Source organism: Lepidochelys kempii, chromosome 4, assembly GCF_965140265.1.
Source record: "Lepidochelys kempii isolate rLepKem1 chromosome 4, rLepKem1.hap2, whole genome shotgun sequence".
Lineage (NCBI taxonomy): Eukaryota > Metazoa > Chordata > Testudines > Cheloniidae > Lepidochelys > Lepidochelys kempii.
The window spans coordinates 92,289,933-92,309,689 of record NC_133259.1 but is presented as its reverse complement, the minus strand read 5'-3'; positions in this window follow the sequence as shown (position 1 = coordinate 92,309,689).

The window sequence follows — 19,757 nt, the reverse complement described above, 5'->3', positions numbered from 1 at the left end:
CCCCGTTAAAGAAAATTGTTGATGCCTGCAACTCAACAGAGCTGGGGATGAGGGATTTGGGGTGTGGGAGGGGGGTCACAACTCTGGGCTGGGGGGGCAGGCTCTGGGGTGGGGCTGGGGAAGAGGAGGTTGGGGTGCAGGAAGGGGCTCCAGGCTAGGGCAGGGGATTGGGGTGCAGGTTTAGCTCCGGCGGCTCCCGGTTAGTGGCACAACCCGGGCGCAGAGGCAGGCTTCCCGCCTGTCCTGGCACCGCAGACCGTGTAGCGCTCCGGAAGTGGCCAGCAGCTCTGTTCACAGGCACTGCCCCCCAGTTCCCATTGGCCTGGAACTGGTCCATGGGAGTGTGGAGCCGGTGCTCAGTGCAGGGGCAGTGAGCAGAGCCCCATGGCCCCTTTGCTTATGAGCCAGACCTGCTGCTGGCTTCTTCTGGGGCAGAGCATGGTGTCAGAGCAGGTAGGGACTACTAGTTTTTACTGGCCAGCCGACAGGGTCTCTGGGTGCTGAGCAAGGTGACCCAGTGCCTGCATTCCGCAACTCAGTACTGGGTCACGCCCCGAACTTTGAAAACCACTGTTCTATGATATAATGCTTGACCTCAATGCTGTTTATGTCAGTTGCTTACAACACAGCACGTTGTATTTAGTACTTCCCTAGAATCTTTGATATCCTAACAATCTATAAAAACTATTAGTTATATAAGCGTGTGATTCTTGGTGAACTGGTAAACTTGTTGATAGTTGAAAGCTAAGTGGCTTGATTTGGAATTTACTACCCAAGGTAAAAGCAGAACCCAGTGTGAAAAGAACCCATCATTAAAATTAGTAAGCTAATGCTCCCTGGCCTCTAAGTTAGGATGACCCCCCTTTTTTTTTTTTAATTCCATTCAGCTATTGCTATAACACTTATTAAATTGGCAAATCCAGATTGTTATATTTCAGCTTTAAAATTTAACTGGCACGTTGGCAAATTCATAAAATTGACCCATTCATTCTTACAAGAGCAACCAGTCTATTGTCTACCCTTTGGATATAACCATCACTTCCAAGTGGTCAGTCCATAACTCCTTGATTACATGCATCCTTTTCTGATCCATGCAGGAGCATAGTTTAGCCTCAAGGACCATGACGTGTTTGTGCTCTTACACAAAAACAGCCTGACTAGGGAAATGGAGTGTGCAACAACTGCCAGATTGGGCCCTCAGTATATTTCTCCAGAAAGCGTTAGTTTGGATTACACAGATCAAACAGGAGAAATACTTTCAAAAACATTTAGTATTGAGTAACAAGTGACAGGAAATTCCTATGGTGGGAGGAGTTTAGCAGACACACTATTACAATGGATTTTTATCCGCAATGTGAACCTGAGGCACAAAAATTACAGACGTAGTTTCTGAAACAGTTGAAATCAGGCTGCACCAGTGAGTGAAAAGCTTGCAGGCTCCTTATGGAAAGGGTACCCTTTTTTCTAACCCCCATGAAAATCCACCCAGGATTGTCTTAACTATAGCTATAGAAAGTCACCAGGCCTCACTAAACCTCTGTCTTCACTCTGAAGCAGGCCTATGGACCACAGCCTCAGGACCTGATAGAAAGTGGCTCCTCTTCTGACCCAACCATGAGGTCAAACTTCCCTGTGAGAAACCACCACATTATACAGTTCACCTGTAAATGTATGCCTACCAGAGACGTACATTGCTATTGGCGAAAATAGAGTTAAAGTATTACTCTATAGAGTAACTGTGAGGAATGAGGCAGAGTCTGTCAGTGAAAGTGATCTGCCATGTGCATTTGGGTAGGGTTGAAGGTATATTAAAGAAGGATACCTGAATAAGCATTTTCTTGTTTTTAAGGGTCATGGGTGGGGAGCTATTCCTGTTAAGCAACTATAACTGTTTTGTGACCAATTTTTTTTTCTTTGTAAATTAAAGGCCCATTCATTATACAGCAGTAGCAGGTGTCAATAAGTATTAGGAGAGTTGGAGGAACAGGATGAATCTTAAGGCTGGATTCCACTCAGCATAGAACCAATGTCTGAGAGATCAGCTTTTCTTGTTAACGGAGCTTTTTATATTTTTTCCACTCTGTCTGTTTGCCAAACATATGATAATTCAGATCTTACTGTGTTACAGGTGCATTTGACAAAGTACACCAGACCTTTGGAAAAGTACCAATATAAAATAGGTTAAGAAAATGTTGCACCTTTAATTCCTGAAAAAGTTTGTCTTTAATATGCTCTCCCTTCTTCCCAGCTCCCTACTGATTGTTGCTTGGAATTATCTGAAATTATTAGAATTAGGCTCTGTACAGAACAATGTTGCTAGAGCACATGCTGGCAAGAGTAGGTGGCATTGTCCTGGTGGGTTTATTATTTCCTTCTAGAAATTAGAAATAAATTTGTTTCCATAGCAAAAATCTAAAATTACTTTATTGCTGTACCTGTTTCTCTGCATTTCAATTATACAAGAATCTGAAGCATAAACTATGGTAATGCAGTGATCTTGCTAGGCCCTGCATGTAAAGAGGGGCAATGATTTTTTTCTGTTGGGAACAAGCTATTCTGCAGAGTATTATTAACAAACAGCAAATGTGCTCCTCTATAGAAACTCTATACATCAGTGCAGAAAGTCCATGGCTGTTATGGTTTGTTTTTAAATTAAGGGTCAGATAACTGTAAAAATAGTATGCAGATCAGGTTTTATCATTGTTAGATAAAAATTTACAAATAATTTGCCATTCAATACATATTTTCTAAACATAATGTACAGAGTATAACTATTTCCTCCTGCCACAGGTTCTTATGTAGAGTATGAACAAATACTATTTGATAAAAGTTTCCTGTTTATTTAAAGTTTAACATCAATTACTGGGTTTGCAGAATATTTGTCTAATTCTCCAATGCCCTGCAGCTTTTGCTGTCATTTACATCTGTGCAAAGTGGATGCTAATGCTGAAGAGTGACTCACTGATGCAAGCACTCCCTTGTGGCTAGGTGTGGGGTATCAGGCTTTCCTCCTTTGGTACCTCCTGCTGATAGCTGCTCCAGTCCTCCAGTGGTCCACTTCTTGTGACTCAGATTTCATAGTTTCCCCCCACTCCCATGCCCTTCCGGAGTGACAAAATCATGCCAACAAATAGTTAGATTACCACCTTATGTCAAGTCTTTGGCCTCTGTCTCTAGGCCCAGTGGTCCTTACAGCTCTTGTTGCAGGGCTTCTATTAGCCTTACCCCTTGTATCAGAAGGCTTTCCAACACTTTCTTTGGTGATCAGTAGGGGGAATCTAAGTTCCCTCTCTCCTGTTTTCCAGCCCAGGGACCCTACACTGAGCAGTGTCTTCTCCTCCATCCCCTTGCTGCTCCCCTGGACTTCTTCCTACCTTGGTCTATCTCTAGGCCCTTTTCCCCAGCCCCTTTCTAGTCCCTGCAGGGTCCTTTCTAGTTCATGTAATGAGCAACACTTCCCAGCAATTTCTCCCTGGCAATTGGGTTCCTGCCCTTTTAGCAAGGTTCATTACATGGGGTCACTCCACCCTTGTGGTTTTTCAGCATCTATCCTAGCCTATTGCCAGAATTCCTCAGAACCTATTCTCCCCCTGCACTCCCCTCCCTTCTTTTCTACCCTGAAACTCTTCCTCTATATTAGCCACCCAGCTCCTTCTCAGCTGGGTCTCCTTCTTAATTGAGCCTGACATGCCCTAACATGGTCTAGTTGACAGCTGGTATCAAGAGGAGTAACCCAAGGCTCAGTCCTGGGGTCGGTTTTGTTCAACATCTTTATTGATGATCTAGATGATGGGATAGATTGCGCCCTCAGCAAGTTCGCAAATGTCACTAAGCTGGGGTGGGGGAGGTAGATATGCTGGAGAGTAGGGTTAGGGTCCAGAGTGATTGAGACAAATTGGAGGATTGGGCCAAAGAAATCTGATGAGCTTGAACAAGGACAAGTGCAGAGTCCTGCACTTGGACAGAAGAATCCCATGCACCGCTACAGGCTGGAGACCAACTGGCTAATCAGCACTTCTGCAGAAAAAGGACCTGGGGATTACAGTGGATGAGAAGCTGAATATGAGTCAGCAGTGTGCCCCTGTTACCAAGAAGGTTAATGGCATATTGGGCTGCATTAGTAGGAGCATTGCCAGCAAATCAAGGGAAGCGATTATTCCCCTCTATTCAGCACTGGTGAGGCCACATCTGGAGTATTGCGTCCAGTTTTGGGTCCCCCCCCACAATACAGAAAGGATGTGGACAAATTGGAGAGAGTCCAGCAGCGAGCAATGAAAACAATCAGGGGGCTGGGACACATGACTTACGAGGAGAGGCTGAGGGAACTGGGCTTGTTTGGTCTGCAGAAGAAAAGAGTGAGGGGGGATTTGATAGCAGCCTTCAACTACCTGAAGGGGGGGTCCAAAGAGGATGGAGCTCGGCCATTCTTAGTGGTGGCAGATGACAGAACAAGGAGCAATGGTCTCAAGTTGCAGTGGGGAAGGTCTAGGTTGGATATTAGGAAACACTATTTCACTAGGAGGGTGGTGAAACACTGGAATGGGTTACCTAGGGAGGTGGTGGAATCTTCCTCCTTAGAGGTTTTTAAGGCGCAGCTTGACAAAGCCCTGGCTGGGATAATTTAGTTGGTGTTGGCCCTGCCTTGAGCAGGGGTTGGACTAGATGACCTCCTGAGGTCTCTTCCAATTCTAATCTTCTATGATTCTTCTATAAACACCTACATGGGGAACAGAAATTTTATAATAAAATATCAAGCGGGGAAGGAGTTATTTAAAGTTAAGTGCCAATGTTTGCACAAGGACAAATGGATGTAAACTGGCCATCAAGAAGTTTAGACTTGAAATTAGGTTAAGGTTTCTTACCATTGGAGGAGTGAAGTTCTGGAACAGCCTCCTGGGTGAGCAGTGGGGGCCAAAAATGTAAGTGGATTCAAGACTGAGCTTGTTAAGTTTATGGATGGGGATGGTATGATTAGATTGCATACAATGGCACATAGCCGATCTGTAACTGCTAGTAGCAAATATCTCCAACAGCCGGTGATGGGTCACTAGATGGGGAGGGCTGAGTTACTACAGAGAATTCTTTCCCATTGTCTGGCAGCTGGGTCTTGCCCATATGCTCAAGGTCTAACTGATTGCCATATTTGGGGTCAGGAAGGAATTTCCCGCCAGGTCAGATTGTCAGAGACAGTGGAGGTTTTCGCCTTCCTCTGCAGCATGGGGCATGGGTCACTTGCAGGTTTAAGCTAGTGTAAATGGTGGATTCACTGCAACTTAAAGTTTTTAAATCTTTTTTTGAGGACCTCAGTAACTCAGCCAGAGATTAAGGAACTATTATAGGAGTGGGTGGGCAAGGTTCTGTGGCTTGTAATGTGCAGGAGGTCAGATTAAGTAATCATGATGGTTCCTTCTGGCCTTAAAGTCCATTAGACTATAACAGAAGCCTTTTCACTAGACAATCACAATGGTCCCTTCTGGTCTTAAAAATCTATGAATTTTCTCTTCAGGGATGGTGAATACCATTGCTAATTTCCCATGGTAGGACAACTTTATATTGGAAAAAGTTAAAGCAGAGTGTAATAATGCTCCTAGTTTATCTTTTTAAATTAAACCAATGGGCCATGACAGACACTAAGACCCAGATCCACAAAGGGATTTAGACATTGTGACTCTGAGTGTCACAACACCTAACTTTTAGGCACCTAGAAAAAAAAATCACAGAAAGAGCACCGAGATCCCCAAAGCCAGAGTTAGGCTGCATATATAACAGCTGGGGAGAGATAGATGTCTTAGAATACGAACCACCAAACCAGCATGCTAGGTGAGGAGCTGCCTAAGATAGCCAATAGGATGATCAGAAGGGTGTGTGCCAAGCCCCATCCCTCTCGTGGAGATAGTCATCTGAGTCTCCCCTTCCCTGCAGGGAAGGGCCTATCTCTGCTTGTGATTGATGAACTGGGAGATGGTAGGTGTTCACCCGCCTAGGTTGCATACGGGGCCTGGTAGGTACGCTTAGAGGCCACCTACTGAATCTGTCCTTTCAGGTGAGTTCACACAAAATGGGGGGGGAGAGGGGAAAGAGAAAAAGAAGGGGATTCTTTATAAGCTTTAGCCTAATGGATCGGTTACTCACTCAGGATGTGGAAGACCCGCAGGTCAAGTCCCCCCTCAGCTTGTTAAAGTGAAGGGATTTGAACATGGATCTACCAGCTTGCGGGTGAGTGCCCTAACTGCTAGGTATGGGATAGTCTGATGTGGGTGTCCCTCAATCTCTCTTATTAAGTTGTTGCACTTTATTCAATTATTTAATTAAATATTAATTGGGCCAGCAAAAGAAAATGAATCTATAGCCTAGTGATTAGGATACTCATCCAAAAGGTGGCAGATCCCCTGTTCAAATCCCTTCTTGTAGAATCATAGGACTGGAAAGGACCTCAAGAGGTCATCTAGTCCCATCCCCTGCATTCATGACAGGGTAAGACCTAGACCATTCCTGACAGGTGTTTGTCTAACCTGGTCTTAAAAATCTCCAATTATGGAGATTCCACAATCTTCCTACACAATTTATTCTGGTGCTTAACCACACTGATAGTTAGGAATTTTTTCCTAACGTCCAACCTAAACCTCCCTTGCTGCAATTTAAGCCTACTGCTTCTTGTCCTATCCTCAGGAGTTAAGAAAAACACTTTCTTCCTCCTCCTCCTAACAACCTTTTATGTCCCTTCTCAGTCTTTTCTCCAGACTGAAAAAGCTGAGTTTGTTCAATCTTCCCTCATAGGTCATGTTTTCTAGACCATCAATCATTTTTGTTGCTCTTCTCTGGACTTTCTCCAATTTGTCCACATCTTTGCTCAAATGTGGCACCCAGAACTGGACACAATACTCCAGTTGAGGCCTAATCAGTGAGGAGTAGAGCAGAAGAATTAGTTCTCATGTCTTGCTTACAACACTCCTGCTAATACATCCCAGAATGATGGCTGGTTTTTTTGCAAGTGTGTTACACTGTTGACTCATATTTAGCTTGTAGTGCACTATGACCCCAGATCTCTTTTCACAGTGCTCCTTCCTAAACAGTCATTTCCCATTTTCTATTTGTGCAATTGATTGTTCCTTCCTAAGTGGAGTACTTTGCATTTGTCCTTATTGAATTGCATCCTATTTACTTCAGGCCATTTCTCCAGTTTGACCTGATCATTTTGAATTATAATCCTATCCTCCAAAGCACTTGCAACCTGTCCCAACTTCGTATCATCTGAAAACTTTATAAGTGTACTCTCTATACCATTATCTAAATCACTGATGAAGTTATTGAACAGAACCACACCCAGAACTGATCCCTGCAGGACCCCATTCATTATGCCCTTCCAGTATGACTGTGAACCACTGATAACTACTTTCTGGGAATGGTTTTCCCAACAGTTATGCACCCACCTTATAATAGCTCCATCTAGATTGTATTTCCATAGTTTGTTTATGAGACGGTCATGCAAGACAGTATCAAAAGCTTTACTAAAGTCAAGATATACCACGTCTACCACTTTCCCTCTATCCAGAAGGCTTGTTACTCTGACGAAGAAAGCTATCAGGTTGGTTTGACATGGTTTGTTCTTGACAAATCCATGCTGACTGTTATATATCACGTTTTTATCTTCTAGACGTTTGCAAATGTATTGCTTAATTATTTGTTCCATTATCTTTCTGGGTACAAAAGTTAAGGTGAATGGACTGTAATTCCCTGGGTTGTCCTTATTTACCTTTTTAATAGATTGGCACTATATTTGCACTTTTCCAGTCTTCTGGAATCTCTCCCTTCTTCCATGACTTTTCAAAGATAATCACTAATGGCTCAAATATCTCCTCAGTCAACTCCCTGAGTATTCTAAGATGCATTTTATCAGGCCCTGGTGACTTGAAAACATCTAACTTGTGTAAGTAATTTTTAAACTTCTTCTTTCCCTATTTTAGCCTCTGATCCTACCTCATTTTCATTGGCATTCACTATGTTAGCCGACCAATCACCACCAACCTCCTTGGTGAAAACCGAAACAAAGAAGTCATTAAGCACCTCTGCCATTTCCACATTTTGTTATTGTTTTTCTTGTCAGGAGGAGACACCTACCCACTAGGCTACAGGTCATAAGGGAGTTCCTCCTTACACCCCACTTCCCTCATTTTTTGTGAGCCTGCCTGAGGAGCCTGATCTGGTAAGCAGCCTCTGAGCACATCTACCGTATTGGGCCCTGCACAGGACTTTGGCAGCTGAATGCCTGTCTTTCCTGGTTTGTGAATCACTCTGTGGATTGGCGGGAGAGAGCCGCCTTGTGCCTGGGTGCCTAGAGGGAGGTAGCAGTGCACATGCCCAGAGGCAAAACTTTAGGTACTTACAGGGTTAGGCGGCATCCAAGTAGGAGTTTTGTTGATCACAATGGTACCTAAAAATGGGATTTAGGCAACTAAGTACCTTCATGCATTGCACCCTACAGTTCCTGAATGGTTATTGCACGCTGTTGGGGTGTTCAAAGGCATAAGACAGAAGGCTAAATGGCTTTTAACCACTCAAGCAGAGAGATAATCAACCTGAAATGGATTACCTGGAGTGTGTTATTGCATTGTAATTTATAATTCATGCATCCAAATAAAGAAAAACAAATTGTGATATATTTTAAGAAAAACAATTTTCAAGAAACATTAAAATAGGAAGAACTGATACAATGAAAAATTAGGAGGAAGCCATGAAATATTATCTTAGACCAGTTTGCTAGTTCATCCATAGTCTTAAGACCCATGAAAACTGACATTATTTCTATTAAGTAGACTGGTTAAAGATATACTGTGTACTATATAAGGCGGTGTTGATGAGTATTGACAGAATAAGAGAATATTTCACCACATGTGAAAAAATTGTCAAGTATAATTAATTTGACCAGAATTAGACAAACACATAAAAGTAGTAACAACAGGGGATATTAATACAACTGGGCTCATTTATCTATTATTAATAGTTATTATTGCCTGTTATAGGTAATACTTCCATTAATGTCAGTACTTCAATAGATGCAGGATTAAGCCCTAAATTTGACAGATGAGTTAGGGAAAGTAGTGCATTACAAGCTCTTATGGGTCTTAACCATTTTAGGAGGAAATCCCATTTATCAGCAGCTCTCTGTACTGGGTCCCATTATATGATCTGTTATGGTCTAAAAGGAAGAAACACAAAGAAAATTTAAAAACCCTCTACATTTGAGATTAACAACACTGATAACTAATTAGAGGGCTCTCATTATTTCTAGAGCAATACCATAATCAATGGCACTGGACACTAATTAAATACGTTTTGAAGGGCCAGTTAGGTCTTTTAGGTAATTCCACAGTTCTGTTTAAAGCCTCATTACCCAGTTATTTTATTGAGATAAAAGGCCAAAATTTCAAAGGAACTTTAACTCAGCCGCTAACTTTACACCTTCTGTCAGTTCTGGGTACAAGTGACTGCAAGTGAAAATGACAGAAGTGGCATACCTAAATAGAATTGTAGCACAGTCAGACTGAAACATCTAAACGGTCACAAAATCAGAGATTTTTGAAAATGTGGTCCTCTAAATGTGACTTCTCTCATTATGTACATGAGATGGGGGAAAGGAGGAACAACTGGGGTTTTTCTTCTCCCATAATACATTTTAAAGCATATAGTGTTTAGTAGAAAAGGCATTATTCTTCCCCCGTGTATCCATCCTGTCTCCTCCCGCTCAGCCACTGGACTCAGCAGTGCTGGAGAAGCCATTGACTCCTTGTACACTTAATTGGGAACTAAGTCAAACCCGGCTGAAACTGTTGAAATTTCATCTTATGTGAAAGTTCAACTGAAAAATAACTTCTTCTGGAGCGGTAGTGAGCCAGGTGGGAGGAGACAGTTGATGGATCTCTTTGGAAACCCGATGAGGTAGGTGGTCCCCTTCAGAAGCTCCTAGGTGACCAGGAATCCAGGCATCTCGGAGAGATGCTGTCTGTCTCTGTGAGTGCAGCAGCTGCTGCACTCACAGTGCAGCAGAAGTGTCCTGGCTACTTTTGCGTTTTACTTAAAAACCTAAACTGGGAGCATTTAAAACAGCTCCAATTTTCATTTCTTAAGTAGAAGTTAAACTTCAAATCAACCCAACCATCTCTAAAGCACTGATGATGGAATGGAGGTGGCAGTTTTCCTTTGAAGAGGACAACTGAACTTCAAGGAGAAGCACTGCAGCCATCAACTGCCTGGCTTATCAGTGCTTTGCAGATGACCAGGCTGTCTTTAAGTTGAGCAGTTCATTTGTACAGCCCCGATTCAGCTGTGAAATATACATTTAAACTTGAAAGTGACTCAGCAACTGCACAGCATGAGCAGCTGGGAGAAAAAGCACCTGCCTCCGAGAGGCTAAAAAATCCATTTAGAACACGAATGGATACAATTTGGAGTAGTTTGAGGATTCATGGATCTCTCAAACTCTTTGGTGGCTTTCAAGCTATGGAAATCTAACTAGAAGTTGAAACCCATTGTGTTTATATCTTAAATCCCTAGGGAGGGAGTTGGGGAAAATGGAGTTTTGTTTAACTAACTTTGAGAAAGTCACATTAGCGATATAAGAACAACCCCCTTAAACTAGTCTGCCGCAAGGAGGAGTCTTATCTACTGTATTCATTTTCCTCATTTTCCCCCACACTCTCTTCTAAGTGGAGAGCAAACCTAATCATTTTCAAATTCAGACACATGAGGCTTCTCACAAACCTTATTCTCAACTGCTGTGACTTCAGACCTTTGAATGATGACCCACTGCTATGTTTTAAAAGCAGCACTTCTGTAAGAATTGTATCATTCACTCACAATCGCCTGACTATGACAATTAGTTAGAGACTTTTGGAAGTCCAGAGTAAATTAATATTTGGCTTAAGAATGTAGAAGCAGCATTAACTAAACAAAATAGTGATTTGTATACAATGTAAACCAAACTATATTCCATTCTCCTTTTTATAAACATAAGTGAGTGAAGGGAGATGGGAGCACTGTGAGAAGTAGTGGTTGCCCTTGTGGTCCCTGAGGGTCTAAAGTCTCAGGTATGGGGGTCCCTTCATGCTAATTGCATCTGACAACCAATATGCCTATCTATAGCAACAGGGAGGTGAACTGTAGTCTGGTAGGCCCCATGGCTCTTTGGGAGTACCTATGCATTATTTTATATTCTAGCTCATGTACATAAGCCTCACATTACATGGATTCCTTCCTGACTCAAAGGCAGAAATAATCCATTGAAAGCAATTTCATTTGTGGTTTACAGCAAACTTTATACGTAATTTTCTTATCACACTCACACCAAGTAATAGGTCCACAATCAAGCTACACCAGTTTACACCAGCTGAGCATCTGGGCGTATGTATGTACAGTCTTACTTGCAAAGAGTCTGGCTAGATCCTTGTCTGTCTCATTTAACTTCTCATGAGCCTGGGGTGTGGCCATGGATAAACTGTAGGGTGTATTCACAAACCCTTGTAAACCCATTTGATTAACTACATTAATTCTACCCTCACTACCAAAGCCACAAAGATTATGGCCCAGATTCTCAACTGCTTTGCACTTTGTTTATTCAGGCACACCTCTACAAACAGAGTACAAAGCAGGCATGAAAAATCAGAATGGGAGCACTTTATGCCTACTTTGCACACATGTAAATAAAGTACCAGGCATTGGCAAATCAAGTCCAGGGTCTGAGAATGGCCAGCTGAACACCATTCGTGCATATATGCATGATCATACACTAATGTACATTTGTATTGCACAAGAAAATTGGTGTGAATGAGTACACACTCTTCCCTAAACACTACTGAGAACAAAAATGTGTATGCAGAAGAGGGGAAAAAATTATGTGATTTTTGCTGAATCAAAATGCAATTGAAAATTTATGAAATGTTTGAATACTAGTTCCTACATTGCATCAATCTATAGTTAATGATGCAACATATACTGTAACAAGCCCCCATCTTTGTCTCCAGGTTACAGGGAAACAAAGGTCATGTAGATACATTCTTACCATTCTTGGTCTGTTACAGAAATTCTTGGGTTAGTCATAACATACAAAAATGATAGATCAGACTAAGAGAAAACAATACCTTGTTTTTGTTCATCATGCACTTTTCAAAAGAGTCAGAACTTTATTTATGTCCTGAATTGAAATACCTTGAAACTAAGTCCAGCTTTAACAATGCTTGGAAAATGTGGGTGTGTGTACACACATGTACAGGAGGAATCCTCTCACATTCTTCAACAGTGCCATTCCTGCCATGCAGTAACAACTGCAGTAGATCAACTGCTTGTGTACATTGCTAGTGACACAGTGGACCTCTGCTACATGGGTATGATTTTTTTTTTCTGTTGGGTCTTTTGATTTTCACTCTTGCCTGTTAGGCTCCTTATGAAAAATTAGATCACGATAAATTCCCTTATTTTGTATTGAAGTGTTGCTGAAAATCCTCTCCCTACCCCACCCTTCATGACAGAAAGTAATTGACATGTCAGGAAGATAGATGCAATGGCCAGCAGCAGGGAAAGCAGAAACTCCACCATAGATCCTAATAACAAATGCTCTATGTCCAAAGGCTAGTGCCATGGTGCCTGATTGTCTAACCTATAAATGAATTCTGAGGTTGCTCACTGACAGGGCTTTGTGACTTTCAAAGAGATTTCACTTCCAAGGCTCAAGACATTTTCAAAACTTGAAATGCGTTAAGAAAAACAGATGAGTAATTGCACCATGCCAAATGCAGGAACGTAGAAAGCGCTCTTTTTGAAAAGAGGGACTGTAGTTTTGGCTGAATACATCTCCAGGAACACACATTACATCTTTCAGAGTAGCAGCTGTGTTAGTCTGTATTCACAAAAAGAAAAGGAGGACTTGTGGCACCTTTTGTGGCTACAGCTCACAAAAGCTCATGCTCAAATAAATTGGTCAGTCTCTAAGGTGCCACTAGTACTCCTTTTCTTTTTACACATTACATCATAAATCAACTTTGCTGCTGAATCTAATGTGTTCATTGTTTACAAATAACATTAGAGTAATTAATGGGGGGCAAAGATGTCTTGGGCGAATGAAAGTCTGGGATGATTTTTTCCCTAAACCAGTTTCCTCCATCTGGAATTTATTATTGATATATCAGCAATTCTGCCCATGCACACTAAAATGGAGCTATTCGAATTATTCACTATTTCTGTTCACAGAAATAAAGATGGGTTTGAAAAGAATTTGTGAACATAATTGTTCATAAATATTCCATAAGTAGTTTCAACATCATCACCAGGGTTATTGGCAAACTCTTTACTTTGATTGTTTGATAGTCTTTATTTGTGATGTATGGTTGATTACCTATGTAACATGGCATTGTCTTTTCCTCTCCCTGATTGGATGACAAACTTTTCAAAAGCAGGGAAATGACTGATGACTACAGCTTTGGATGAAAAAAGAAAAATATTTTACATGGAAAAGCTTCATTCATTTTTCCCCCTGCTTTTTCCTCAACATTCTTTAGATAGTTGTCATTCATGTTTAGTAAAGCAGAATAAATAAGCACTAAGACCCTAATTCTGCAAACCCTTGGTTGAATAGTTTTTCACTTTCAGGATTACTCACACATGTTAAAATTATTCACTTGCATACATACATGTAGGATCAATGCTTTAGTGATAATTTGACAGCTACCTAGAGGTCATCCAAATACTCACTGCCCACATTTGCAAAGGCCTTATGCTCAACTTGATGGCATTTCTCGGTTTGTATTTATGTTTGTAATGTGTTAATTTATGAATACAGCAATCACATCTGAGCAATTCCACTGTTTCAGAGAGTATTCTAGGCAGCAGACTTCAGGATCATATTGATTTGGAGGATAATTGGATAACTGAAAGGGAAACGGGGGGAGGAGGGGCACAAATTGAGCCCCAGCCATCAGCTTAGCACGGCCACAGCTTCAAGCACCTCTGCAATTGTCTGTAGAACAAGCATCTAGTTATAGTACCCATTAATTCTATCCAGCATAACTACTCCATCTCATTTCTTCACTTCCTCTCACTGGAATTTAACATGGTGACACCCTAACTGAGTTATCTGCCAGAGAGAAAGAATAATGGTGGGAGTGAGGGTGGAATAGAGCACACAGAAGCCCAGGCACAGTGGGATGGGAGATTGGGGGACCCTGGAATGGGAGGGGATGCATACAGACACTGCCCTGGGGGGAATTCAGAGCATGGGGGATGCACACAAAGCTGCTAGTACCGTAGGAGAAGCATACAGAACCCCTGGCAGAGGGTCCCTGAAATAGAAGGGGATGGGAGGGTGAAACACAGGGAGCTTGTGGGGGCAGGCAAATGGAAGGATGCAAGGAGCCCCTGGTGTGTGCAATAAACTCAGCCTACACAAGGTGTGCAGTGTGCAGCCCCTACTAAATAACAACGTGAATCCATGAATGTGAAGTTGATCTCTTTATCTGCAAATAGTTTAGACCGTTTTCATTATTATACCAAATGCATATGTGTATTAACTAATTCAGACAGACCGTTAATCGCCCCATGCCACATATCCTGGAGTGCAATATTCACCATGCTTGCTACCTTGAGAACTTGTGAAAAGATGAGAGCATGAGATGGACCGAGTATGCCCCAACTCTGCAATTCAGCCTGAGCCCCGCTGACCTTAGGGGACAGGCAAGGGGTCTACCTGTGGGAACAATTTGCAGAATTAGGGCCTCAGAGATTTTTAGTCTCCACAGCATAATCATAAAGTAAATCGCTCCCTTTCTTCTCTCTAGCATCTGTAACACTTCATTGCTCTGCAGCTAATTAGCGCTACACCAAGAAAAATATTGCTGTGACTCATTCACGAGAACACACAGGGGGGTTTCATAATTGGTTCAAACATTTATTTGCAATATTAAATTTTTTAACATTAAGAAAAATTAGACTCAGGAAATCAGCACTTTCGGATACTTTGGCAGCTCCCGATTTTCGTCATAGCCCTTGTAGGTTCTCTCTAATCTCTCTTCAGATATTTTGAAAGTGTACGCGAATTGGACCTAAAATACTTGAATTTAATGTAATTAGATATTTATTTTAACCCAGTGGGCAGATTTGTTGACGGAGGCTCTCCAAATTATGAAGGCCATACACGACATGCTTTGTACTGTGAGCAGATTGGGCGTACTGTACATCATCATCATCATCACTTCCCTGCCTCGGCTCCGAGTTTAATTAGACTAGCTGTTGCAGACAGATGCCCTTCCCAAATGCTGTAAATGCCAGAGCAAAAATATGAATATTGGAGTGGGGGGGGAAGGGGGGGGTTCTGCAAAGCAAACCTGTGGCACTTTACTATACATGACCATGATATAAGCTTTCAAAGCACAAGAAACTATAGGAGAGAGGTCCAGATCTCACAAGTCAAATTATTTTATAAATGTACACAATAGCATAATCTAATTATTCCAACAAAAACACTGAGTACTCTTAACTACCACTTTGCTTCTAGAAAAATCATGCTTGATATGAACATGACGATCCATTGCTACAGGTCTTGTGAAGAATTTTCTTTCATGGATATACAGAACTCTAATTTTCCAACATCTATAACTTGGATAAATCCTAGAAAGTATCTTGCATGTAGTCATTCACTCTTACAATGTAATAACTAACCAAGATCTTGATAAAAATTATTTGTAGTTGGAAATCATTCATGCCTTAGAAGATATGTTATGTGACGAACTGGGTTGTCATACTTACTGAGTGCTGTTAAACTAGCAGAAAACAAACTGAAATGTCTGAGCACACTATTTTATAATGAAACCTGTATTAAGAGTCAATTGGCTACCAGGTAATTCTGAAGGATTACAAACTTTGATCCTGATCTTGCATACCGTAACCATGTGCTTAATTTTAAGGACATGAGTAGTCTCAGTGGTATGTTGACACAGCAACTAGATACCCCCAGCTGGCCCTTTCTAGGGGACTCATGCGGGCTGTGGGGCTGTTTCATTGCTGTTTAGACTTCCAGCTGCAGCCCAGGTTTAAGAACCCTGTGGAGTAGGAGGGTTCCAGAGCTCGGGCTCCAGCCTGAGCCAAGGAGTCTACACAGCAACAAAACAGCCCCGCAGCCCAAGCCAGCTGGCATGGGCCAGCCACAGGGTTTTCTTTGCTGTGTAAACATACCCAGCGATGGTAATGAGACTACTTGTCTGAGAAAAGGTGTGTTTGTAGGGTCAGGGCCTTTGTGGTACCAGCATTGTTATATAGACTTGTAAAGGGGGAGTTATTACTAGCTCCCTGACCAGGATATCACTGGTCCTTAAAGTAGTTATCAAATTGACATTCAGAACATGCACCCACAATCTCCTTGACTGAAAACAGGTAAAATTGTTGTAGGATTGGGCCAAGCTGGTCTAATAAAACAGATCTAATAAAAACCTATTTGTACAACAGCCTGTTGGGTGCATTGTGAAGTTCTCCCTGGCAACCATGTAAGAAATATGCTTATCCTTAAAAAGCAAGCAACCTGAAGTGTATCTGCATTTACCAAAAAAATAGTTAAGGAAATATGTTGAAATTGTAAGACACGAAGGACTGTGAGCTGGAACCCAGTGAAGTGGGTTGCCTCAGATTCCCCTACCTACTCCAGCCAAAAACAACTCTGGAGAAAGTGGCTCTAAAACCAGGAGACCTAAGGCTGTCCAGCCCCCACTAGGGTCAGGGAACTTTCAACTCCCCTTTATCTTGAAGGGGACAGACTATTAAGGACCCATCCAGAGGAATGGATGACAAACTTGATTAACACAGAACTGAGTGTGGCAGCATAAGGACAAGGGAGTCAGGTGGTGTAGCTCCTCATTCTGCTGCAACAGGGTGCTAACAAATAGAGACCCCATATTAAAAAGTGGGAACAATTATTTCACAACAGCAGATAATTAAAAGACAGCTGAAAAAAGACAAGCTAAACAATGGAAAAAGTAGTGGAGGAAAAATGAACCAATAGGCTGTAACCTCTTTAGACCCGAGATAATTTCTGTCATACGCTTGTACCTTGCCTAGCACAACAGGGCTGGAGCCTCCAGCTGCCTATCACAATACAGATAATAATTACCATAAAGCTTTGAACAAAACAAGTTATAACAAACCAGCAAAGTTCTATTAAAAAGAAAAAATGAACCAGCTGGACACATACTAAAATTTGCCTCCAGCATCTAGGTGGAGCTAATAAAGGGAAGAATGCTTTAGAAGTGTGTGTAATAATAAATGCCCAGTGCTTACCATTGGTGATGCTCATGTATGGCTGCCAGGAGAGCTCCTCCACTATGTATTTAGTAGGGTCGTCAATTACTCGCAGTTAACTCACGCGATTAACTCAAAAAATTAATTGCTGTTTTAATCACACTGTTAAACAATAGAATACCAAACTGAAATTTATTAAATATTTTTGGTTTTTCTACATTTTCAAATCTATTGATTTCAGTTACAACACAGAATACAAAGGGTACAGTGCTCACTTCATATTTTTATTACAAATATTTGCACTGTAAAATAAGTCTCCTCATATAATAAAGTAATGCAATCATAGAAGTGCAACTTAATGTAGATTGTTACATAACTGCACTCAGATACAAAAAGTAAAACTTTAGAGCCTACAAGTCCACTCAGTCCTACTTCTTGTTCAGCCAATCGCTAAGACAAACAAGTTTGTTTACATTTACAGGTGATAATGCTGCTCTCGTCTTATTTACAATGTCACCAGAAAGTGAGAACAGGCATTTGCATGGCACTTTTGTAGCCCGCATTGAAAGGTATTTACATGCCAGATATGCTAAACAGTCGTATGCCCCTTCATGTTTCAGCCACCATTCCAGAGGACATGCTTCTATGTTGATGACGCTCGTTAAAAAAATAATGCAATTCATGAAATTTGTGACTGAACTCCTTGGGGGAGAATTATAGGTCTCCTGCTCTGTTTTATCTGCATTCTGCCATACATTTCATATTACAGCAGTCTCGGATGATGACTCAGCACATGTTGTTCATTTTAAGAACACTTTCACTGCAGATTTGACAAAATACAAAGAAGGTACCAAGGTGAGATTTCTAAAGATAGCTACATCACTCAACCCCAGGTTTAAGAATCTGAAGTGCCTTCCAAAATCTGAGAGGGATGAGGTGTGGAATATGCTTTCAGAAGTCATAAAAGAGCAACACTGCAATGTGGAAACTACAGAACCTGAACCACCAAAAAAGAAAATCAGCCTTCTGCTGGTGGCATCTGACTCAGATGATAAAAGTGAACATGCGTCACTCTGCACTGCTTTGGATCATTATCGAGCAGAACCCCTTATCAGCATAGATGCATGTCCTTTGGAATGGTGATTGAAGCATGAAGAGATATGAATTTTTAACTCATCTGGCACGTAAATATCTTGCAATGCTGGCTACAACAGTGCAATGCGAATGCCTGTTCTCACTTTCAGGTGACATTGTCAACAAGAAGCAGGAAGCATTACCTCCTGCAAATGTAAACAAACTTTTTGTCTTAGTGATTGGTTGAACAAGAAGTAGGACTGAGTGGACTTATAGGTTCTAAAATTTTACATTGTTTTATTTTGGAATGCAGTTAATTTTTGTATATAATTCAACATTTGTAAGTTCAACTTTCATAATAGATTGTATTACAGTACTTATGAGAGGTTTCAGAGTAACAGCCATGTTAGTCTGTATTCGCAAAAAGAAAAGGAGGACTTGTGGCACCTTAGAGACTAACCAATTTATTTGAGCATAAGCTTTCGTGAGCTACAGCTCACTTAATCATAAGTGAGCTGTAGCTCACGAAAGCTTATGCTCAAATAAATTGGTTAGTCTCTAAGGTGCCACAAGTCCTCCTTTTCTTTTTGCGAATACAGACTAGCACAGCTGCTACTCTGAAACCTGTATTTAGTGTGGGTCTACCTGTTAAAACAGTGACTGTTTTACTGGGAGTCTGAAATGCCAGAACTGCTATTCCTGATTGTTTGTCATCACATCTGAGAATGGCATGTAGAACTAGGATGAAGATACATTTCATTTCAATTTCATTCCCTCATTGTTCTCACAGATGCAGGGATTTGGGTGCTCGAACAGAGATTCTGCTGTATCATCTCCATATGAAGAAGAGTCTTGTGCTACTGTTAATGTGTAAGTATACAGTATGCCATGAAAAATCCTAAAGCTTCAAGGATCATCATACAAACGTTCTTTATTTCAGCAGGATTGAGCTAGAGCAGGAGCTCAGATCCACCTAGAAATGTAGGAGCTGAAAGGAAATGCTCTGAGAACACACACACAAAATATGAATGAACACCTCGAACTTAAAGTTACTCAGATCTGACAAATAGCTCTGTGTAGTTCTAACTCATACCTTCCACCAATAGAAGTTGGTCCAGTGAAAGATATTGCCTCATCTACCTGTCTACCTCATAAATCAGACATTCAGAGCCCTCAACATTATAGAAAATACTGAACTACCTTAAGAGCCTGATTTAGATCCCAGTGAAATCAATCCCAAGGAAATCATTCCATTGACTTCAGTGGACTCTGGATCAGGCCCTTTCTGAACTATGGAAAGCATTTTCATTATTGTACTTTGTGTAAATTGACACATTCTGCTACTTAAAGGTAAGTTATCAGAATTCTATCCTGAAAGAATTTTGGTTTACTGAGCTTTATATTCCCTTCTT